The sequence below is a fragment of the Chiloscyllium plagiosum genome, unplaced genomic scaffold (genome assembly GCF_037043375.1).
Source record: "Chiloscyllium plagiosum isolate Xiang-an unplaced genomic scaffold, Cpla_swu_hap1 HiC_scaffold_51, whole genome shotgun sequence".
Taxonomy (NCBI): Eukaryota; Metazoa; Chordata; class Chondrichthyes; order Orectolobiformes; family Hemiscylliidae; genus Chiloscyllium; species Chiloscyllium plagiosum.
The window spans coordinates 33,372,992-33,398,820 of record NW_028270189.1 but is presented as its reverse complement, the minus strand read 5'-3'; the positions used below and the strand labels follow the sequence as shown (position 1 = coordinate 33,398,820).

At 44.8% G+C, this 25,829-nt stretch overlaps 1 long non-coding RNA gene across 1 annotated transcript in view; it reads right to left on the bottom strand.

Moving 5' to 3' along the window:
- Positions 1 to 2,912: 2,912 nt before the first annotated feature.
- The window catches only part of LOC148135139 (uncharacterized), a 42,535-nt gene continuing 19,618 nt past the window's right edge, over positions 2,913 to 25,829 (bottom strand). The window contains exon 3 of the long non-coding RNA XR_015755422.1: positions 2,913 to 3,182. This is a non-coding gene — a long non-coding RNA (uncharacterized LOC148135139). The remainder of the gene's footprint in view (positions 3,183 to 25,829) is intronic.

Here is a 25,829-nt window from a genome sequence, read left to right as displayed (position 1 = left end):
CGGAGGCAGGAGTGTGATCGGACCCGCAGAAGGTTCCAGTGTTTTCTTGTTTTCTTGGGGCTTGAGGAAGGTACACAGGTGGGTACTTTGGTCCAGGCCGAAGGATTTTACAGAGATGGGTGCACTGAAAGTATTGTGAAAAACTACAGAAATAGGAATTATTGTACTGAGTGCAGGATGAGATTATTGAGATTGAGCATGTTATCGAAACTGGAGCAATTTACACATAGAGAGAGTTGTCAGCATTGGAGTAGGTTTCAAATATACAGCGGGAATATGGGAGGGATGGAGGTTATAGAAACAGGAAATTTTCTGGGAATTACAAGCATTCAAGACATTGGCACAAAAAAGTTAGACCAAAAGGTATGTCTCCTTGCTGTATGACTCTATCACACGACAAGAGACTGCGTGAGGAGGGAATATAGAACAGAAAGATCCCAGGGTTCAATACCATCTCCTTGAGGGAGGCCTGCTTTCCCCTCTGTTGTACTGATCCTCACTAAGACAGCACAGGCCTGGATTGATAACTGTCAACTTACTGTATTGACACAGGAAGGCTCAGTACAGCAGAGATGAAAATTAACAAGAGGTGGGGTTTGAGCCTGGGACCATCATGCTCTGTGTTCGTGCTTCATCACTGTATCTATGTCATTTCTTCGGGACCAAAGTTAGATGAATTAAATACACTCTGCTCTGTTCACTGTGAGTGATCTTACCTCACTGCAGGATTTACTGAAGGCTCCAGATTTTTCTCTCACCATGTCTCTGGCTGACCAACTGTTTTCAATGTGGTGATGAACGAAACAGGAATTGGGAATTCTGCTGAGTCAGGAGCATCCTGTGTACCTACAGGAGACAGAGAAATGAATAAAGTTTGTGAGAAGATTTGTAGCTCGGGTGCTCGTTGTTGTGGTTCTGTTCGCCGAGCTGGAAATTTTTGTTGCAAACGTTTCGTCCCCTGTCTAGGTGACATCCTCAGTGCTTGGGAGCCTCCTGTTAAGCACTTCTGAGGTGTTTGCTCCGGCATTTATACTGGCCTGTCTCTGCCGCTTCCGGTTGTCAGTTTCAACCGTCCGCTGTAGTGGCCGGTATGTTGGGTCCAGGTCGATGTGTTTGTTTATGGAGTTTATGGATGAGTGCCATGCCTCTAGGAATTCCCTGGCTGTTCTCTGTTTGGCTTGCCCTATGATAGTAGTGTTGTCCCATTCGAATTCATGTTGCTTGTCATCTGCGTATGTGGCTACTAAGGATAGCTAGTCGTGTCGTTTCGTGGCGAGTTGATGTTCATGGATGCGGATCGTTAGCTGTCTTCCTGTTTGTCCTATGTAGTGTTTTGTGCAGTCCTTGCATGGGATTTTGTACACTACATTAGTTTTGCTCATGCTGGGTATCGGGTCCTTCGTTCTGGTGAGTTGTTGTCTGAGCGTGGCTGTTGGTTTGTGTGCTGTTATAAGTCCTAGTGGTTGCAGTAGTCTGGCTGTCAGTTCTGAAATGCTCCTGATGTATGGTAGTGTGGCAAGCCCTTTGGGTTATGGCATGTCCTCGTTCCGTTGTCTTCCTCTTAGGCATCTGTTGATGAAATTGCACGGGTATCCGTTTTTGGCGAATACCGTGTATCGGTGTTCCTCTTCCTCTTTTTGCAGTTCTGGTGTGCTGCAGTGTGTTGTGGCCCTTTTGAATAGTGTCTTGATGCAGCTTCGTTTGTGTGTGTTGGGGTGGTTGCTTTCATAGTTCAGGACTTGGTCTGTGTGTGTGGCTTTCCTGTATACCTTGGTGGTGAATTCTCCGTTCGGTGTTCTCTGTACCATCACGTCTAGGAATGGGAGTTGGCTATCCTTTTCTTCTCTCGTGAACCGGATTCCTGAGAGTGTGGCTTTGATGATCCAGTGTGTTTTCTCTATTTCTGTGTTTTTAATGATTACAAAGGTGTCATCAACATATCTGACCCAGAGTTTGGGTTGAATTTGTGGTAAGACTGTTTGTTCTAACCTTTGCATTACTGCTTCTGCTATGAGTCCAGAGATCGGTGAGCCCATGGGTGTGCCGTTGATTTGTTCGATTTGTTCGTATATCTGGTTGTTGAATGTGAAGTGTGTTGTGAGGCACAAGTCCAGTCGTTTAAGTATGCCGTCTTTGTTGATAGGTTCAACGTCCTGTTGTCTGTTCTGTATTTCCAGCAGGTTGGCAATTGTTTCTCTGTCTAGGGTTTTGTCAATAGAGGTGAACAGTGCCGTTACATCGAATAAGACCATAGTTTCTTCCTTGTCTATGTGTATATTTCTGATGATGTCCAAGAATTCCTGTGTTGATTGTATAGATTGTCTGGATCCACTGATCAAGTGTTTCAGTTTCTGCTGTAGTTCTTTAGCCAGTTTGTGTGATGGTGTCCCTGGTAATGATACAATGGGTCTGAGTGGGATGTCTGGTTTGTGCACTTTAGGTAGTCCATAGAATCTGGGGGTGTTGTTTGCTTTCAGGTTTCATTCTTTGTAGGTCAGACATGGTTATCTGTCTTTTTTTTGTAGATTCCTCAGTGTGTTATTTATCCTATTGGTGAGCTGTGGGGTGGGGCCAAACTCCCTCTTTTGGTAGGTGTTGGTATCTGCAAGTAGTTGTTGTGCTTTTTGGGTGTACTCTGCTTTGTCCAGGATGACCGTCATTCTGATTTTGTCTGCTGGTAGTATGATTATTTCTTACCGTTTTTTAGTGATTTTAGTGATTCCCTCTCCTTTGTGTTGAGGTTATGTGTTTGTCTTTTCCTTGTTATCAGAGGTACGATACTTTGCCTCACTATTTATTGTGTCTCTTCTGTCAGTCCACTGTTCCTGAGTGTGCATTCTAGTGCTGCTAGGAAGTCTGCTGTCTTGGCGTCCCTGTGGTTGTAGTTGAGTCCCTTGGCCAGTATTGTTCTTTCCGTGTCTGTGAGCTGTCTGTGGGATAGGTTTTTAACCCAGGTGTGTGTTGTGGTGTCCTCTTTGTTGTGTGTTAGTTTGGCCATTTTTTCGTTTAGTGCCGTTTTTTTGCGGTGTGTGGTCCTGTTCTGTCCTATGGTGACAGCCCGTTCTATGGTCTGGGTCCATTCCTGATTCAGGGTTTTTGAAATTCACGACTTTTGGCGCGCAATTTCTTGTCTGTATTTGTGAAGTCTGTTGTAAGCGTCTGTAATCATTACCTGGATCATCCTGAGAAATGAATAGAATGGGAAATCAGACTGATGCAGTGAGGATTACACATGAAGAATGGCGCCGTGTCCCATAGAGATCTGGAAAATCCCAGTCTCCATCCCTGGCCTGTACTGCTGTGTCTCCCTGGAGTGGAGAATTCTGTTGGCTCAGGATCTGGAGTAGCTGCAAAAGGTGCAGTCACTGGCAGCAATTAGACCCTCCCAGTGACAGATACTACATGGAGTGATACCGAGTGATATCACCAGAATGCAGGGAGGCATCACGATCAAACCACGGTCACAAAGAAGGTGCACTGGGATCAGTACTCAGGGGTGAGGGAGCTATCAGTGGGCCAGGCAATGGCCTCGGGTTACTCTCACTCGTCTGTTCATCCAGAATTTAATGCCGGTAGCAAAGACACCCATCTGACTACTTAGTACCCTTTAAGTAAGGAAATCTGTCATAGGCTGTCAGTCTGGCTTACATATGAATCCAGACTCAGAGCAATAGGATTGATGCTCAAATACCCTCTGTAATGGTCTGTCAAGCCACTCAGCTCTAAGGCTGGTCAGGGTGGGCATGCGATGCTGGCCAGCCAGAGACAACAATATCTCACAAGTGATTTAAAATCAACACTGCTGGGAGCAGTGTCCTGGCCAATCCTGTCTGTAGGTTTATGGACAGGTCTTTAAACTGACAGAGAGGATGCAGGGACAGGGTTCAGGTAAAACCAGCTTTCCAAATCCAAAGAGAAAATGTGAAGCCTCGGAACAGCATGGGAATGTGGCTGAAGACAAGGAGAAAAGAACAGGATGGGACAAAGTTTAACTAAAACTGTACATCAATGAATCGGTTTGTGACAGGACATTGTGGGGAAGAGGAAATTATAATGTTGCTTTTTTTTCGGAATGAACAAAGCATCTACAATAAGGTAATAGACTTGTGACACAGAGATAAATGAGACTTAGTCACCAGACAGACGCGATTACAAGTTGAACAAAAGGTGGAACATAAATATTCAACTGTAAACAACCTTACAGGATCTCAGGCAGAATGGAAAAGCAAGATGGGAACCCTGACACTAATGGATAACAAAGGCATTACAGAGAAAGCATTTGGCCTCAGACTATGCAGCTGAATCAGCCTGAATGGAAATTCTGGGTGCTATGTGTCAAAAACACAAGCAGGAGAACAGTTTTTATACTGCCTTGCAGTATTTCATTGCTCATCCCTGCATGAAACAGGAATTCATTAGAAATTGTAGCAAAGGTGGTGAGATAATTTTTGGAGACTTAAATCTTTGTATAATTTGGGACAGACACATTGGCAAATCTGATATTATCCGAGATCCTCCTTGAATGCTTTTGTCAGTGTTTCTTTGAATGACACATTGTGCAAATGGCTAGGGATGTAGCTACCTCAGATCGACCGTTGGGTGATGAAGCTGAGTGAATGAGTAACTTCACATCGAGATCCTCCAAGACATTATACCGGAATTCAAAGAGATTATGACATTTTAAATTGACCAGAAAGCACCCGAGCATCAGTAACAAAGCCAATTACATGACTATGAGAGAGAACTGACTAAGGTAAACAGGGGAAACAGACTCAAATGTCAGTCTGTAAATGAACAGTGGAAAACATTTAGAGCCAGAGAGACCTAGAGACGTACAACACATAAACGGACCCTTCGGTCCAACTCGTCCACGCCGTCCAGATATCCTTTCCTAATCTCGTTCCGTCTGCTAGCACTTGGCCCATATCCCAATAAACCCTTTTTATTCATGTACCAATCCAGATGCTTTTTGAATACTGCAATTGTACCAGACTCCACCACTTCCTCTGGCAGTACATTCCCTACATAACCACACTCTGCGTGAAAAGGTTGCCCCTTAGGTCCCTTTTAAATCTTTCATCTCTCTCCCTAAACCTATGCCTTCCAGCTCTGGTCTCCACCACCCCAGGGAAAAGACCTTGTCTGTTTATCCTATCCATGCCCCTCATGATTTTGTAAACCTCAAGAATGTCACCCCTTAGCCTCTGACGCTCCAAGGAAAACAGTCCCAGTCGTTTCAGCCTCTCCTGATAACTCAAAACCTCCAATCCTGGCAACATCCTTTAAACTTTCTAAACACTTTCAAACTTCACAACATCCTTCCAATAGGAAAAAGACCAGAACTGCATGCAATATTCCAAAAGTGCCCTAACCAGTGTGCTGTACAGCGGCAACATGACCTCCAAACTCCTATAATCAATGCTCTGACCAATAAAGGAAAGAATACCAAACACCTTCTTCACTATCCGCTTAAATGTGTAACACTTACGGGGGCACGGGCATGGATATGGATTAGACGCTGGGTGTGGTGGGTGGGGGGCGGTGTTGGACGGGTTTGGGGACGGGCTGAGGGTGATGTCGGACGTGTTTGGGAGGTGGGGGCAGGCGGCGGGTGGAAGGTTGCATCGGACGGTTTTGGGGGTCGCTGTTGGGTGGGTTTGCGGCAGATGGCGGGACAAAATTGAGGGGCGGGTGGGGGCAGAGTTGGATGGGTTTGGAGGCGAGCGGCGTGTGTTTTGGGGGGCTGTCAGGGTGTGGGGGCTTGCTCATAGCTTGCTGCTGCCTAATCACCTGAACAGGGAGCAGACTGGACTGAAAACGCCGAGTCCCAGAGGAAAGGTATTGAATCGATTAACCGAATAATCAATTATCCGAACGAAATAGTGCCCGCCCATCTCGTTCAGATAATCGAGGTTCCTCTGTAAACCATCAGGACTATAGCCTGGTGTTGTGTGATTTTTACCTTCGCTGAAGGGACCCAATTTTGGCCCAGTTCCAATTTAAGACCTAAATCTGTCAACCCGGCAGATCTTTTTCCATATGTTAAACCAAAGACAGTTGTGGTCACTGGACGCAATGTGCTCTCCGACTGATACTTCAGTCAGTTGCCTGACTTCGGTTTCTGAGGAGAGGTTTCGTGCTGCATCCGCCTGAGTAGCATAGAGCCCTCTTCGTCTTAATTTAGGAAACTTTCTGGAACACATTTGACAAATTCCACTCAGTACGGGCCTTTTACACTCTGTGCGACCCAGTCAATACAGGGGAAGTTAAAATCTCCAACCAATCCTAATCCATTATTTTTATACGTACCTGCAAACTCACTACACATTTTTCTCTTATCTTGTGGGCGGCACGGTGGCGCAGTGGTTAGCACTGCTGCCTCACAGCGCCAGAGACCCGGGTTCAATTCCCGACTCAGGCGACTGACTGTGTGGAGTTTGCACATTCTCCCCGTGTCTGCGTGGGTTTCCTCCGGGTGCTCCGGTTTCCTCCCACAGTCACAAAGATGTGCGGGTCAGGTGAATTGGCCACGCTAAATTGCCCGTAGTGTTAGGTTAAAGGGGTAAATGTAGGGGTATGGGTGGGTTGCGCTTCGGCGGGTCAGTGTGGACTTGTTGGGCCGAAGGGCCTGTTTCCACACTGTAAGTAATCTAATCTAATATCCGCTGGCTAGTTGAGGGTCTAGAACATGATCCCAGCAGACTGACCATCCCCTTTTTGTTTCTAACTTTTATATATATGGCCTCATTTGATGACTGCTTAACAGTATTGACTGGAAGCACTGTTATTATGTCCTTCCTAATCAAAAGGACAACTCCCCCTCGTCACTTACTTGTCCTTCTGTCACGCCTGTACTTTCTGTAGCCTGGCACACTGAGCTGCCAGTCCTGCCCTTCTCTCGGACATGTTTCTGTTATGGCTATAATATCCCAGTCCCCAGAGCTAATCCATGGTCTGAGCTCGTCTGCCTTACCAGTCAGGGCTCGTGTATTGAAACCAGATGTCTTTTCCCTCCCTCGATTGTGCCCCTGGATATCCAGAATAGGTAGATTGCTCTTGATGGCTGATGTATTTCTGCTGACTTTTCGATTGACCCTCTCTTACTCAGAGTCACAACTCCCTGCCAAACTAGTTTAAATCCTCCTGGGTAACGCTAGGAAATCTCCTTCCTGGGATACTGGTGCCCCTCTGCTTCAAGTGCAAACGATCCCCTTTGTACAGGTCACCTCTACCCGAGAAGAGATCCCAATGACCCAAGAACTGAAAACTCTGCCCCCTACACCAGCTCCTCAGACACACATCCATCCGGCCTATATTTCTATTTCTATCCTCACTGGCACTTGGCATTGGGAGTAATCTGGAGATCATTAACGTCAATATCCTGCTTTTTTAACTTCTCACCTGACTCCCTGTACTCATTTCACAGGACCCCATCCCTTTGTCTACCTCTGACGTATGGACCGATGTGCACAATGACCTCTGGATGTTCACCCCCTCCCCTTCAGAATGTTCAGTAACCGCTCAGAGACACCCTTGACCCTGGTACCTGGGAGGCAGCACACCATCCTGGGGTCTCTTGTGCAGCCACACAGTCTCCTGTCTGTCCCCCTCACAACTGAGTCTCCCATCAGTATTGCGATCATGACAGAGGATCTGGCAAACAGAGACAGGGAGGAACTCCCTGCAGTTGGGTCCACGTTAGGAAAGTGGAGCATTTTAAAGTGATGCAGTGAGAACGCAGGGCCAGTGTGCTCCTTGAAGAGTGAATAGTAAAGGCAGCAAGTCCAGGGAATACTGATCAAGTGATATCGTGAGTTTGATAAAGAAAGTACAGTGTAATAAAATCAGGTGAAGCCATTCACAAGTATAGAGAGTGCAAGGGGATTGTGGAAAATGAGGGACAATAAATGGTCATGAAATATATTTGGCAGATACGATTGCGGAAAAGCCACATGTATTTTATCAGCATTGTGAGAGTAAAAGGATTCCCAGTGAAAGAGGAAGGCCTGTGAGAAACCAAAGGGACAATCTGTGCATGGAGCCAGAGAAAGCAGGTGAGGTCTTCAATGAATACTTCCCATCTGTATTCACAGGAGAAAGGCATTGTAGCCGGGGATTTCAGGTGGGATGCGGAGGTTCCAGAACATATTAAGATCAATAAAGAGGAGATATTAAATGTTTTCACAGGCATAAAGGTGGAGAACTCCCCAGTGCCCAATGAAATGTATAGAACATAGATAAAACATAGATCAATACATCACAGAACAGGCCCTTCGGCCTACGATGTTGTGCCGAACATTTGTCCTAGCTTAAGCACCCATCCATGTACCTGTCCAATTGCCGCTTAAAGGTCGCCAATGATTCTGACTCTGCCACTCCCACAGGCAGCACATTCCATGCCCCCACCACTCTCTGGGTAAAGAACCTACCCCTGAAATCCCCCCATACCTTCCACCCTTCACCTTAAATTTATGTCCCCTTGTAACACTCTGTTGTACCCGGGGAAAAAGTTTCTGACTGTGTACTTTATCTGTTCCTCTGATCATCTTATAAACCTCTATCATTCACCCCTCATCCTTCGCCGTTCCAATGAAAAAAGGCCTAGCACTCTCAACCTATCCTCGGACGACCTGTTCTCCATTCGAGGCAACATTCTGGTAAATCTTCTCTGCACCCTCTCCAACGCTTCCACATTTTTCCTAAAGTGAGACGACCAGAACTGTACACAGTACTCCAAATGTGGCCTAACCAAGGTCCTGTACAGCTGCAACATCACTTCACGACTCTTGAATTCAATCTCTCTGCGAATGAACGCTAATACACCATAGACCTTCTTACAAGCTCTAACCACCTGAGTGGTAACTTTCTAAGAACTATGAACATAGATCCCAAGATCCCTCTGTTCCTCCACCTCACTAAGAACCCTACCGTTAACCCTGTATTCTGCATTCTTATTTGTCCTTCCAAAATGGACACTTGACAGGGTTGAACTCCATCTGCCACTCCTCAGCCCAGCTCTGCATCATATCTAAGTCCGTTGCAGCAGACAACAGCCGTCCTCACTATCCACAACTCCACCAATCTTCGTATCATCTGCAAATTTACTGACCCACCCATCGACTCCCTCTTCCAAGTCATTAATAAAAATTACAAACAGCAGAGGACCCAGAACTGATCCCTGCGGAACTCTACTTGTAACTGGGGTCCAGGCTGAATAATTAACATCTACCACCACTCTCTGACTTCAACCGGTTAGCCAGTTTTCTATCCAACTGGCCAAATTTCCCTCTATTCCATGCCTGCTGACTTTCCGCATGAGCCTTCCATGGGGAACCTTATCAAATGTCTTTCTAAAATCCATGTACACTACATCCACTGCTCTACCCTCATCCACATGCTTGGTCACCTCCTCAAAGAATTCAATAAGACTTGTAAGGCAAGGCCTACCCGTCACAAATCCGTACTGGCTGTCCCTAATCAAGCAGTGTCTTTCCAGATACTCATAGATCCTATCCCTCAGTACCCTTTCTATTACTTTGCCTACTATCGAAGTAAGACCAACTGGCCTGTAATTCCCGGGGTTATCCCTATTCCCTGTTTTGAACAGGGGCACAACATTCGCCACTCTCCAGTCCCCTGGTACCACTCCCGTTGACAGTGAAGACGAAAAGATCATTGCCAACGGCTCTGCAATTTCCTCTCTTGCTTCCCACATAATCCGAGGATATATCCAGTCAGGCCCGTTGGACTTGTCTATCCTCAAGTTTTTCAAAATGCCCAACAAATCTTCCTTCCTAACAAGTATCTCTTCTAGCTTACCAGTCCGTTTCACACTCTCTTCTTCAACAATATGGTCCCTCTCATTTGTAAATACTGAAGAAACGTACTCATTCAAGACCTCTCCTATCTCTTCCGACTCAATACACAGTCTCCCACTACTGTCCTTGATCGGACCTACCCTCGTTCTCGTCGTTCTCATGTTTCTCACATACGCATAAAATGCCTTTTGGTTATCCTTGATCCTCCCCGCCAAAGATTTTTCATGCCCTCTCTTAGCTCTCCTAATCCCTTTCTTCAGCTCCCTTCTGGCTAACCTGTAACCCTCCAACACTCTGTCTGCACCTTGTTTCCTCAACCTTATGTAAGCTTCCTTCTTCCTCTTTTCAAGACATTCAACCTCCCTCGTCAACCAAGGTTCCCTCACACGACCATCTCTTCCCTGCCTGACAGGTACATGCATATCAAGGACACGTCGTATCTGTTCCCTGAAAAAAGTTCCACATTTCCACGACATCCTTCCCTGACAGCCTATGCTCCCAACCTATGCTCCTCAGATCCTGTCTTACAGCATCGTATTTACCCTTCCCCTAATTGTAAAACCTACCCTGTTGCACGCACCTATCTCTCTCCATAACCAAGGTGAAAGTCACAGAATTGTGGTCACGATCACCAAAATGTTCACCCACTAACAAGCCCATCACTTGTCCCGGTTCGTTACCAAGTACCAAATCCAATATGGCCTCCCCTCTGGTCGGGCAATCTACATACTGAGTTAGAAAAGCTTCTTGGACACACTGCACAAACACTGCCGCAGGTATCTCAGGCGGCTATGTCATTCAGAGAGGGACATCTACCCATCCTCACGTGGTCTGCACGACATAGCCACAGCAAAGTATTTGCCTCCCAATTACCCTCTTCAAAGGCCAAGCAAGTTACTCAGTTCAAGGGCAGCTAGGACTGGGCAAGAAAGGCTGCTCAGCCAGAGACACCCACATCCCAGACCTGATTTAATAAATAATCCATTAGGATGGTCCCACTGGAACCCTGCTGGGTCCAGTGTCCTGGCCGATCATGTCAGTAGGTTTATGGACAGGGCTTTAAACTGACAGAGAGGATGCAGCGACAGGGTCCAAGTGAAAGGAGCTTTCCAAATCCAAAGAGAAAAGGTGAAGCAATGGAACAGCATGGGGATGTGGCTGAAGACAAGCAGAAAGGTACAGGATGGGACAGCGTTTAACTAAAATTGTACATCAGCGAAAAGATTTGTAACAGAAAATTGTGGGAAAGAGTAAGTTATGTTTTTTTTAATGGACAACGTCACTGTCATAAGGTAGATGGATTTGTGACACAGAGATAAAAGAGATTTAGACACCAGGGAGACATGGATACAGGGTGAACAAAAATATTCAATGGTTCTTGCGGAAACTCAGGAAAAATGGGTAACACTAAAAATAATGGATAACAAAGGCATTACAGAGAAAGCATTTGGCTGCAGATCATGAAGTCGAGTCAGCCTGAATGTAAATTACTACTTGCCAAGGACACCAGCAGCAGAACAGTTTTTGCCACTGAACAGTATTCCATTGCTCATCGTTGCATTACACAGGGACTCAATGGATTTTTTTAACAAAGGCATTGTGATAATTTTGGAAAACTTCAATATTCATATAATCTGAGACAACACACGGTCAACATTGATATTGGAATAGGACTTCGGTTAATTTTTCTCAGTGTTTCTTTGAAAAACGCATTGTGCAACTGACGAGGGACATAACTATCGCAGAGCGACCTTGTGATGAAACTTAGTGAATGAGTCATGTCACCGGGAGAGATCCTTCTGGAAATTGTGATAAAATGCAGTTTAAATAAATATGAAGTTTTAAAGTGATTCGCAGAGGACAAGCTACAACTCGAGACAAAAATAGCCAATTACATGTGTGTGAGAGGAGAAATGCCCAAGGTAAACAGGCTAAACAGACTGAGACATGTGTCTGTAAATGAACAGCAGAAAACATTTGGAGGAACAGTGTAAAACACTCACCAGAAGGATATTCCATTGAAACAGTATAAACCTCAGCAAGAAATCCCCACTGGTCCCGCACTCAGGACAAAAGGGATCATACTAGATTATTAGGCTGAGAAGATCCCCAAAAAGTACTTAAAATCCTGAAGTGAGAGAGTGTTTTAGGAGTAAATGTTAAATAGATTTCAATGGGTCTGCTCGCATAAGGAGGGCGGTGGGAAGGGGAACCATGGTCAGGGTTTATTGACACAATAGGAACAGGGAGAGGTGAAGGTACTGGAGGTGGTGGGAATGTTACAGACAGTGGTCAGGGCCTGAACGGTGTTACAAAGCCAGTATGGATTGCTGCAGCTGGAAGGGCTTGCAGAGGTAGGGAGTGACAAATGTATTTTTATTTATTCATTCATGGGATGTGGGTGTCACTGCCTGGACTAACATTCTTTGATCCAACTGCTAAATACCCAGGGGCTAGCTCAGAGTCAGCCATATTGCTGTGGGTCTGGAGTCAAAAGTTGGCCAGACCATGGTAGAATATTTAATGCCCTTCCTTAAAGGAAGTAAGTGACTAGAGGAGTTCTTCCTCCTGATCAACAATGTTTTTTATGGTGGCCCCACCAATGTCTTTTACAGATACAACATGACATCCCAGCTCTTACTCTTAATGCTCTCCCCAATGAAGGTAACCATCCCAAACGCCTGCTTCACCAGCCTGTCTACCTGTGATACCGCATTCAAAGAACTGTGTACCTGCACCCCTGGGTCTCAGATTGATAACACTACCCAATGCCCGAACATTAACTGTACAAGTCCCACACTAGTTTGTTTCACCAAAATAGATCACTTCACATTTATCTAATTAAACTCCATCTGCTATTCTTCAGCCCACTATCCCAGCAGTACTGTTCATCCTGTTGTATCATAGATAACTTTCTTCACTGTCCACTTTACCACCAATTTCAGTGACACCCAAAAACCTTACTTACCTGGAAACCAATATTCCCATCCAAACTATTTATCCAAATGACAAACAACAGGGAACCCACTGGTCACATACCTCCAGTCAGAAAAAACATGTCTCCCATCACCCTCTGTCTCCTACAATCAAGCAAATTTTGTATCCAGTTCACTAGCTCCTCCTGAATGCTATATCCTTTTACACTGATCTGAGCTTATTACCCAGTTTACCACATAGAACGTAGAACACAGAACAGTTCAGCCCAAGACCCTTCGGCCATGATGCTATGCCAACCTTTTATCAGACTGTAAGATCAAACTAGCCTACATACCCTTCATTTTACTACTATCTATGTGTCTATCCAAGAGTCTATTAAATGTCCCAAATGTGTCTAATTTTACTACCACCATTGGCAGTCCATCCAACCACCTACCATTCTCTATCCTCTTATCCATCTTCCTATCAGCTTAAAATTATGCCGCCTTGTAATTGCCATTTATGCCATAGGAGAAAAAGTCTCTCACTATTCACTCTTTCTGTGCCTCTCATCACCTTGTTCACCTCTACCAAGTCTCTCCACCCCCTTCTTCACTCCAATGAGAAAAGCCTTAGCTCCCTCAAACTTTCTCCATAAGAAATGCCCACCATTCCAGGCAGCATCCTGGTAAATCTCCTTTGTGCGCTCTCTAAAACTTGCACATCCTTCCTGTAAAGAGGGGACCAGAACTGAACACAATATTCCAAGTGTGGTCTCACCAGGACGATATAAAGATGCAGTTAAACCTCACGGCTCTTGAAATCAATCCCCTTGCTAAGGAAAGCCAACACAAAATATGACTTTTTAGCAACCCTATCAACGTGCGTGACAACTTTGAGGGATTGATGGACATGGATGCCTTGATCTCGCTGTTCCTCCACAATGCCAAGTATTTTGCCTTTTAACGCTGTATTCTATATTCAGGTTCGACCTTCCAGAATGAATCACTTCACACTTTTCCAGATTGAACTCCATCTGCCACTTCCAGCCCAGCTCTGTGTCCTGTCAATGTCTCATAGCAACCTACAACATTACCCACGACTCCACCAACCTTGGTGTGATTTGCAAACTTACTAATCCACTCTCCAACATCCACATCCAAGTCATTTACAAAACTCGCAAAGAGCAGAGTCCCAGAGCTGAACACCACTGGTCACTGAGCTCCAGACTCAATACTGTCCATATGCCAATATACTCTGTCTTCTCTGGGCCATCCGATCTTGTATCCAGACAGACAGATTTCCCTGTATCCCAATCATCCTTCTTTTATGAATGAACATCAATATATTCTGTCATATCCTCAAAGAATTCAATAAGGTTTGTGAGGCATGACCTGACCCCACACAAACCCATGCTGTCTCTAATTTAACTATGGTTTTCCAAGTAGTCATAAATCCTTTCTTTCGAATCCTCGCCAATAATCTGCACACCACAAACATTAAACCAAATCTGTAATTTCCAGAATTCTACCTCCGTAAAATGGTCCATACGCTACAAATCTTCTCTCCTCTGCCAGTTTCGCCAGAAGGGCACTGGAGGGTGGTGGGGGTTACAGAGATAGAGAGGAATATCAGGACAGGAGGATTATGCAGACATTAGGAGGGTTGCAATGCCAAAAGGAGGCTTCAGTAATTGTGAGGTTTCATGGTGATGAAGGAATTTGAGGAGGGAGGGAGGGAGGATTGTAGGGAAATGAGAGGTTTCACGGTTTAGGTGCTTTGTTAGGACTGCAAGTGGTTACTGAGTCGGGGAGGTTTAAGCACTGGAGGTTGTTACATAAACATGGTTTTGGTTGCAAGGCAGGAAGAGGATTCAGGAAGCTGGAGAGTATGGGTCTGAACGAGGTTACACAAATGGGAAGAGTTGTCAGAGGCGGAGGTGTTCACAGAGACAACAATGGTCTGATCTGGAGCAGAGGACCCAGATTGGGAGGGATGTGGGGACTGGAGGTGATTTCACAGGGAGGGAGGACCATAGACAAACAGGAGGTTACAGAAATGTGGAGATCTGTAGGGCTGACGGGTTCATGGAGTTGGGAATGTTGTGAGGGATTGAGAAGTTTACAGGAATAAGGATGTTTGTAGGACAGGGAATGTTTCAGGGAGCTGAGCAGATTACAGAGAAAAAGAGGTTTGTATCATCTGGCGGAACACACAGAGATATGGAGGGTCATCGTGACTGAAGATATTTATAGATAATAGGAAGGCTTAGGTTCTGGGGGTTATTTAGACATGGAGGCTGTGGAATCTGGATTGTTTTTTGAGAGAGTGGTTGGAGACAGTTTCACAGATAAGGGAGCATAGCACAAACAGAAGGAAGTTCCTGTGGTAGGGAGGGTTCGAGTGGAGAGTGATGTTCACACAGATGGGAGTAAGAGCTGGAGAATGTTATGGAGAAGAGTAAATGTTTGGAGATACAGGAGGAGCTCACATTGACGGGGGGGGGCGGTAATAGTGACGGGAGAATGTTACATTGTTAATGAGTCTTGCAAGAACAGGATCGGGAGAGACACAGGCATTGGAGTGGGATCTACAGATCAGGAATGTTGCAGGGACCTGAGAGGATAACACAGATAGGGATGGTGGTACAGTCTCCACAGACTGATGGCGTTTTAGGGACTGGAAGAGGTTTGGTAGATAAGGAGGGCCATAAGAGCTGCAGGAGCTTATGGAGAGTTGAAGAGTTGGAGCAGTTTACACAGGGAGGGTTCTCCGACAGGAGTAGGTCACAGATAGTGAGGTTTGTGAGGCCTGAGAAAGTTAAAGAGAGGGGAGTTTTCGGGACTGGAAGATATTACACTGACAGGGACAGTTGAAGAGACTGTAGCAAAAATGCACGGAGAAGGTTACACAGATAGGGAGGTAAGTAGGGACTGAAGGTGAATACACAGACATGGAGGGTTGTATTGTTAGACGGAGCTTAGAGGGATACGGACCGGCAAAGGGATTTACACAGATAGAGAAGGTTGTGTTTTTGGTGAAGGTTACACTGATACAGAGAGTGTTAAAGAGTGTTTAATGGACTACAGAGGAGCTCAGACAGAATGTATCATGGGGAGTGGAGGAAATTACAGACACAGAGATGGCTGTCTGTTTGAAAAGAGGTTCTACATGTCCTCAGTGCTGTAAGGCTGAAGGGAGGTTACAGCAATAAGGGTTATCTACACTTAATGAATTTTTTGATACAGAGAAAGTCTCAGAACGGGATTGCCAAAAGTAAGTATAGACAGTCCAGATGAGTTTACATAGATATACATGTTTTGGGGGGTTTCAAGATGGGAGTGCTGTAACGAATGGCAATAGTGCAGAGAGGGTTCTAAGAGCAGGAAGATGTGACAGTCATATCGATCTTTGTAAAGACTGGAGAAGCTTACATCGCCAAGGAATGTTTTAGAAACTGTTGGAGATTATACATATATGGAGAGTATTGGGGATGAGGCAAGGTTCAAGAGACAGGAATGGTTGACAGGACTGGACAATAACCTGAATAGAATCTCCAGTATGGAAACAGGCCATTCGGCTCAACAAGTCCACACCAACCCTCTAAAGAGCATCCTAACCAGATCCATCCCTCTCCCTGTCTAATAAACACTGCATTCCTCATGGTGAACTCACCTAAACTACACTTGCCTGAATACTACAGTCAATTTATGATGGCCAATCCACGTATCGTTAAAATGTTGGGCTATGGCAGGAAACCAGAGCACCCGGAAGAAACCCACACAGTCAGGGGGAGAACATGCAAAGTCCACACAGACAGTTGGCCAAGGCTAGAATTGAAGCCAGGTTCCAGGCACAGTGAGGCTGATTATACAGAGCACTGCAGAGATTGGACTAGGTCACAAAGTTCACAAGGGTTTAGTGGAACAGAAGGAAAATATAGTCAGGAACAGGAGAGGCTTACATAGATGGTGTCCATGAGAGGGACTGGAGGAGGTTAACGCAATAGGGAGAGTTGTGCATTCTCTCGACAATTAGAGGTAGGGACGGTTGGGTAGACTGGATGAAGTTAGTCATACTCAGAGTTGAACACACTCTGAGTAATGGCAGATGGAGTTTACTTCTGATCACTGTGAGGTAATGCAGTATGGGAAGTCTCACAAGCGAAGGATATGCATCATGAAGGGTAGGTCCTCCTGGAGAACTGAGGAGCACAGGTGGGCAAGTGTCTGGATGTCTGAAGGTGTCAGCACAGGTTGACAGGGTGGGGAATGCACCTGAACTGGGAGCAGGAGGGGGACCCACATCCTGATGGGGCGAATTGTTAGAGCTGCTTGAGAGGATATAATCAAATCTGGCAGGGTGCTGCACCTTAAACAGTCATAAGGCCAGAAAGAAGGTTAAGGTTGGTGCCCAAGTTAAAGACAGCAATTTCAGCAGACAAGGCAGGCTAGAACATAGCAGGAAATAGGAGAGGGGGAACTGATGATTAAACTGCATTTATTTCAATGCAAGGGGCCTGACAGCTTAGGAAGATGAACTCGGGGCATGGATTGGAACATGGGACTGGGATATTATAATTATTACAGAAACACAGCTGATGGAGGGACAGGACTGGCAACTCATTGTTTCAAGGTAGAGATGCTACAGGAAGCATCGAAGGGAAGGCAAGAGAGGACGCGTGGTAGTGGTTAATGATTGCATGAATCATTACATCAGTACCTAGAGAGGATATTTCTGTAGGATCACCCAGTGAAGCTATGTTAGTGGAACTGAGAAATAAGAATGGGTCATTACTCTGACACGATTGTCCTACTGACCCCGAATAATCAGTAGCAGACTGAGGAACAAACATATCAGGAGATCTCAAATATCAATCATAATAATAGGGCTGTTATGGTTGGGGTTTTTAACTTTTCCAAACCTCGACTGGAAGTGCCAGTGTTCAGTGTTTGCAAGGGAGGAATTTAGTGATTGTGTTCCAGAAAACTCCCAATCAATATGTAAATGGCCTGAAAAGAGAAAGGGGCAAAACCTGACCTCCCCTTGGGAAACAAGGTAGGGAAAGGGACTGAGGTGTGAGTGGGAAAGCATTTTGCCAAAGTGACTCAAGTCTATTAGTCTAAAAATAGCGATGGAAAAGGACAGGGCGGATCCACAGGTTCAAGTTATAAAATGGGGCCAGACTAATCTTGATAATATTAGCCAGGAACTCTCAAAAGGTGATTGGGAATACAGATACCACTATTTGCAGGGAAAGGGAAGTCTGGCAAGTGAGAATATTTTAAAAGTGAGATAAATTGAGCGATCACCACCAGCATGTTCCTGTTTGTGTGCAGGCCAATGCTGACAGCATTAGGAAACACTGGCTGTCTATTGAGGGTCTGGTCAAGGAAAAGGGAGCACATGTCAGGTATAGCCAGCTCGATCAAGGGAATCCCTGAGGATCACAGGGACTTTAGGAATACACTTTGGGTAGAAATCAGGAATGCAGAAAGGGTACATGAAATAGCCTCAGCAGAGAATGATAAGGAGAATCCAAAAGTGATTGTATATATATATATTAAGAGTAAAAGAATAACTCGAGACAAAATAGTGTCCCTTAAAGATCAATGAGACCATTGGTGTGTGGAACCGCAGGATATGGCTAAGACCTTAAACACATTTTTTACTCCAGAACTTACTGTGGACAAAGATTGGGGAACTCAGGGAACAAGAGCAATACGTTAGAATACATTTGGAGTTCTCAGCAATTCCAGTATCACCGCTATATGAAGGATGTTGTGAAAGTTGAAAGTGTTCGGAAAAGATTGACAAGATGTTGCCAGGGTTGTTGCTGAATAAGCTGGGGTTATATTCTCTGGAGCATCACAGACTGAGGGGTGACCTGACAGAGGTTTATATAAACATGAGGTATATGGATTGGGTAAACAAAAAGATATTTTCCCAGGGGTTGGAGAGTCCAAAACTAGAGGCCATAGGTTAAAGGGGAAATGTTTAAACGGCACTGAAGGGACAGTTTTTTTTTAATGCACACGGTGGTATGTGTATGGAATGAGCTGAGAGAGAAAGTAGCAGATACTGATACTATACAACGTTTAAGAGATATTTGGATGGGTATATGAATAATAAGGGTTTAGAAGTACATGGGCCAAATGCTGGTAAATGGGATGGATTTATTTACATCTTCTGGTCAGCATCGACGAGTTGGACCGAAGGGTCTATTTCCATGCGAGATATATCTATGACTTGAAAAGAGTGCATGTTATAGAAGGTTTTAAAACACAAAACTATGGAAAGCCCCAGGACCTGATTAATTATATCACAGAACATTATGGAGCCCCTAGCAAAGATATTTTTACCATTGATAGCCATGCGTGATGTTCTAGAAAGGCTGGAGTGTGGCAAAGTTGACAGTGAAGACGTTGTAATCGAGGATAAAGCGGATGGCCCTCAGGACAACTCCTTACAACCCTGTCACGGTAGACGCTGCAAGAGGTGTCAGATTGTGGATACAGATACCACTATTATGTGTGGGAAAACCTCCCACCTTGTACATGGCAAGTACTCATGTGACTCAGCCAACGTTGTCTATCTTATACGTTGCAGATAAGGATGCCCAGAGGCATGGTACATTGGGAAACCAAGCAAAGGCTACGACAACGGATGAATGGGTACTGCACAACAATCAACAGACAGGAGGGTTCCCTCCCAGTTGGGGAACACTTCAGTGGTCCAGTCCATTCAGCATCGGACCTTCAGGTGATCATCCTCCAAGATGGACTTCGGGACAGGCAGCAGGGAAAAAAGTGGCTGAGCAGAGGCTGATAGCTAAGTTCGGTACCCATAGGGAGGGCCTCAACCGGGACATTGGATTCATGTCACATTACATGTGATCACCATTGCACTCCACACACACAGATATTCCTACTCACACACACTCTCACATACACAGGTACAGACAAACGTGCACACAGACACCCACACCCTTACACAGACACCCTTATAGACACACACCCCCACACTCACACATGCACCCCCTCACAGACTTAAGTCACTCTGCACTCACTACACACACACTTTCTGACACTCACAACCCCCACCCCAGACAGACACACACAGGCAGGCAAAGACCCACAGACACACATATATATTTTGTGCGGTGAATTTGTAATTGCAGAGTTACATTGTACTTTGCTCAAAAACTGCATGCATTCATGTAGAATCCTGAGCTCAAAAACTGCATGAATTTATGTAAAAGTCTGTTATCTCACTTTTTAGATTAGAATCAATCTAAACATCAGGGCATAGACAGAGAACACAGGGGGCTAACACCTTCAACATATTGTCTAGCTATCACCATTGTTGACAGCTAACCTGAGAATGCAACTTAAAAAATGTTTTGTGATTTACACATGAACGAAGTGAAACTGTCACTGTATTCTAATCGATGAAAGGCTTAACAGACAATCAATTTTTCAATGTATAATTTCAGTTACATCACACTGTAAATTTTTGCTATAAATTCCATGTTACGATCGAGCCCTCCACTATCACCTGATGAAGGAGCATCGTTCCGAAAGCTAGTATGCTTCCAATAAAACCTTTTGGACTATAACCTGGTGTTGTGTGATTTTTAACTCTCTTCAATAAGGTAGATTGATTTGTGACAAGGAGATAAAATAAATCTAGACACCAGGGAGACATGGTTACAGGATGAACAAAAGGTGGACATAAATATTCAGTGGATCACAACTTTGTGGAAACTCAGGCAAAATGGGTATCGCTAACAATAATGGATAACAAAGGCAGTGCAGAGAAATCATTTGACCTCAGATCATGAAGTAGAGTTAGTCTGAATGTAAATTCTGGCTACTATTTGCCAAGGACACAAGGAGCAGAACAGTTGTAGACACCGAACAGCATTTCATTGCTCATCACTGCATTAAACAGGAACTCTTTGCAATTTTTTAACAAACACTTTGTGATAATTTTGGGAAACTTCAATATTCCCATAATTTGGGACATTCACACTGACAACAGTGATATTGGAAGAGTAGGTCAGAGAAACATTTTTCATTGTTTCTTTGAATAACAAATTGTGCAACTGGCTAGGGACATAACTATCTCAGAGCGATCGTTGTGCGATCAAACTTAGTGAATGAGAAATGCCACCTGGAGAGACACTCAGGGAAATTGTGATGAAGTGCAGTTTAAAGAAATATAATGTTTTAAAGTGAATCACAGAAAGGACACGCTACAACTAGAAACAAAAACAGCCAATGACATGGGTTTGAGATGAGAACTGACCAAGGTAAAGAGGCGAAACAAACTGAAATATGTGCCTGTATAAGAACAGTGGAAACCATTTGAAAGGACAGTGTAAATCACTCAACAAAAGAAAATTCCACTGAAACAGACAAAACCTCAGCAAGAAATTCCCACCGGCCCCTCACTCAGGACAAAATGTATCATATTAGATTATGAGGATTAGAAGATCATCAAAAAGGACTTAAAATCCTGCAGTGAGAGAGTGTTAGCAGTTAGTGTTAAAGGGATTTCAAAGGTTCTGCTAGCAGGAGTTGGGCAGTGGGAAGGGGAATCAGTGTCAGGGTTCAATGTCACAAAAGGAACAGGGAGAGGTGAAAGTGCCGGAGGTGGTAAGAGTGTTATAGAGAGTGGTCAGGGCCTGCACTGTGTTACAAAGCCAGTACGGATTGCTGCAGCTGAAGGGGTTTGCAGAGATAGGGAGGGACATATGTATTTTTATTTATAAATTCATGGGATGTGGGTGTCACTGCTAATTCCCCAGAGGACAGCTCAGAGTTAGCCATATTGCAATGGGTCTGGAATCATTTTTTAGCCAGGCCAGGTTAAAATGTCAGATGTTCTACACAAAAGGAGGTCAGTGAACCAGATGAGTTCTTCCCACTGATCAACAACGCTTTTATGGTGACCTGACCAATGTCTTGTACAGATACATGACGTCCCAACTCCTACTCTCAATGTTCTGCCCAATGAAGGAAACCATACCAAATGCCTGCTTCACCAGCCTGTCTACCTGTGACACCACTTTCAAAGAACTGTGTACCTGCATCCCTGGGTCACAGACTGACAACATTCCCAGTGCCCAAACAATAACTGTACAAGTCCCACCCTGGTTTGTTTCTCCAAAATGGAACACTTCACATTTATCTAATTAAACTCCATCTGCTATTCTTAAGCCCAGTATCCCAGCAGTACTGTTCATCCTGTTGTATCACAGATAACCGTCATCACTGTCCAGTTTACCACCAATTTCAGTGTCACTTAAAAAACTTACTTACCAGGAAACCAATATTCCCATCCAAACCATTTATCCAAATGACAAACAACAGCGGACCCACTACACCGCTGGTCATATGCCTCCAATCAGAAAAACAGCATGTCCCACACCACCCTCTGTCTCCTACCATCAATCCCCATTTTCTGTCCAGTTGACTAGCTCCTCCTGAACTCCATAACCTTTTACACTGATCTGAGCTTATTACCCAGGACTTATCCACTTAATGGTAAGGTCGTAGGGAGTATTTGTGAACCAAGAGACCTTGAGGTGCAGGTTCATAGCACCTTGAAAGTGGAGTCGCAGATAGATAGGATAATGAAGAAGGCGTTTGTTATGCTTTCGTTTTTTGGTCAGAGTATTGAGTACAGGAGTTGGGAGGTCATGTTGCGACAGTACAACATATTAGTTAGGCCACTGTTGGAATATTGCGTGCAATTTTGGTTTCCATCCTATCGGAAGGATGTTGTGAAACTTGAAATTGTTCAGAAAAGATTTACAAGGATGTTGCCAGGGCTGAAGGATTTGAGCTAAAGGGAGAGGCCGAACAGGCTGGGGCTGTTTTCCCTGGAACATCGGAGGCTGAGGGGTGACATTATAGAGGTTTACAAAATTATGAGGGGCATGGATAGGGTAAATAGACAAAGTATTTTCCCTTGGGTTGGGGAGTCCAGAACTAGAGGGCATAGGTTATAGATGAAAGGGGAAAGATATCAAAGAGACCTAAGGGGCAACTTTTTCATCAGAGGGTGGTACGTGTATGGAATGAGCTGTCAGAGGATGTGGTGGAGACTGGTACAATTGCAACATTTAAGATGAATTTGGATGGGTATATGAATAGTAGAGGTTTGGAGGGATATGGGCCGGGTGCTGGAAGGTGGGACTAGATTGGGTTGGGATGTCTGGTCGGCATGGACAGGTTGGGCTGAAGTGTCTGTTTCCATGTTGTACCTCTCTATGACTTTAACTTCCATACTCTTCATTTTATTATCATCCATGTGCCTATCCAGAAATATATTAAATGACCCTCATGCATCTAATTTTACCACCACCGCTGGCAATGCATTCCAGTCAGCCATCACTCTGTATGTAATGAACCTACCTCTGAAATCTCCCCTTAACCATCCTCTAATCACCCGAAACTTATACCCCCTTGAAATAACTATTTATATGAGGGTAAAAAATATCTCTCTCTAGTCACTCTTTCAAGACTCTCATCACCTTGTTCACTTCTGCCAAGTCACCCCTCACCCTTCTTCACTCCAATGAGAAAAGCCTTAGCTCCCTCAAACGTTCATCATTACACATACTCTCCAGTACAGGCAGCACACGGGTAAATCTCCTCTTTCCCCTCTCTAAAGCTTCCACTTCCTTCCTGCAATGAAGGGACCAAAACTGAACACAATATTCCAAGTATTGTCGAACGAGGGCTCTATAGAGCTGCAGCATAACCTCACAGCTTTAAAACTCAATCCCCAAACTAATGAAATCCCACACAATATATTGCTTTTAACAAGTCAATCAGTTTGGGTGGCTACTTTGAGGGATCTAGGGACTTGGAACCCAAGATCCCTCTCTGTTCCTCCAGACTGCCAAAGATCCTGCCTTTAACTCTGTATTCTGCATTCAAATTCAATCTTCAAAATGAATGACTTCACACTTTTCCCAGATTGAACTCCATCTGCCATTTCTCAGCCCAACTCTGCATCCTGTCAATGTTCCGTTGCAATCTACAACAGCCCTCCATACTATCAACCTCTCCACCAACCTTGGTGTCATCGGGAAACTTACTAACCCCTCTTTCAATCACACATCCAAGTCATTCATAAACTCACAAATAGCAGAGGTCCTGTAACCTCTCCCTGCAGAAAACCACTGGTCACTGAGCTCCAGGATGATTGCTTTCCATCAATCATCACCCTCTGTCTTCTGTGGGCCAGTAATCCTGTATCCAGACAGACAGGTTTCCTTGTACCCCATGCCTCCATACTTTCTGAATGAGCCATAAAGATGTTTTGTCACATTCTCAAAAGATTCAATAAGACTTGTAAGGCATGACCTGCCCCTTACAAAACCATGCTGACTATCTCCAATCAAACTATGGTTTTCCAAGGAATAATAAATCCTGTCTCCCAGAGTCCTCTCCAATAATCTGCACACCACAGACATAAGACTGACACGTGTGCAATTCCCAGGATTATCCCTATTCCCTTTCCTGAACAAGGGAATAATATTTTCCTGCCTCCAATCATCTGGTCCGACTCTAGTGGACAGTGAGACTGCAAAGGTCATCACCAGGTTCGCAGCAATCCACTCCCTTGGTTCCTGTAGTAACTTTGGACGCATCCAGTCTGGTTCAGCGACTTATCTATCCTTATCTTTCACAAAATTCTCAGCACATCCTCCTTCTTAACATCCACCTGTTCACGTACATCAGCCTGTTTCACGCTGTCCTCACAAACGACAAGGTCCCTCTCAGCAGTGAATACTGAGGCATAGTATTCATTAAGGGCCTCCCCTCCCTCCTGTGACTCCAGACACAAGTTCCTTCCACTATCCCTGACCGGCCCTATCCTCACTCTGGCCTTGCTCTTGTTCCTCGCATAAGTTGAGAATGCCTCGCGGTTTTCCTTAATCCTTCCCAACAATGCTCTTTAATGCCTCCTTCTAGTTGCCCTCATTATATCTCTCGGTTCCTTCATGGTACCTTCAGAGAATCCCTACTGTGTTGAAACAGGCTGTTTGACCCAACAACTCCATATCAACCCTCCAAACAGTATCCAACCCAGCCCCATTCCCCCACCCTATTACTCTCCATTTGCCCTGACTAATGCGCCAAACCTACACATTCCTGAACACTATGGGTAATTTAGCATGGCTGAGCCACCGAATTGGCACATTTTTGAGCTGTGGGGGGGGGGGAAACCGGAGCACCTGGAGGAAATCCACAGGGAGAATGCGCAAACACCCCACAGACAGTCGCCTGAGGCTGTAATCGAAATGGAGTCCGTGGTGCTATGAGGTAGCAGTGCTAACCACTGAGGCACAGTGCCATCCAATGTAACTCTCTGGAGACCTGTCTGATCCTTGCTTCCTCAACCTTAAGTAAGCTCCCTTCTTCCTCTTGACCAGATGCCAAAGTCCATGTGGACAACGTTGACTGCTCTGCCTTCATCTATCTTTGGCCACCTCCTCGAAGAGTCAATCCGGTTTGTGAAACATGGTTTTCCACTCACAAAGCCCTGCTGACCATCTCGAATCAGCTCTTGCCTTTGTAAGTGTAAGGAGCTCCTTTATCTCAAAATCTCCTCCAACAACTTCCCCATCACTGGGCTCACGGGGCTGTAATTTCCTGGCTTTTCCCTGCAGTCCAGAAATGATGGAACAGCATTAGCCAACTTCCAGTCTTCCAACATCTCACTGTGTCTGTTAATAATATAAATATCTCTGTTAGAGACTCTGTAATCTCTTCCCGAGCTTCCCACAATATCCTAGGATCGATCTAATGAGCTACTGAAGACTGATCTACCTTTATTTGTTTCAAGATTTCAGCAATTTCTGTTCTCTGGTGAGGATTCTTTCCAAGACATCACTATTTATTTCCCCAAGTTCCCAAGCTTCCATATCTTTCGCCACAGTAAATACTGACAAGACTGTTTTGTCTAATATCTCACCCATCTGCTCTGGTTCCACACATGGGTGACCTTATTGATCTTTAAAGGTACCCTATTCTCTCCCAAGTTACTCTTTAGCCCTTATTAAAGCTTGCATAA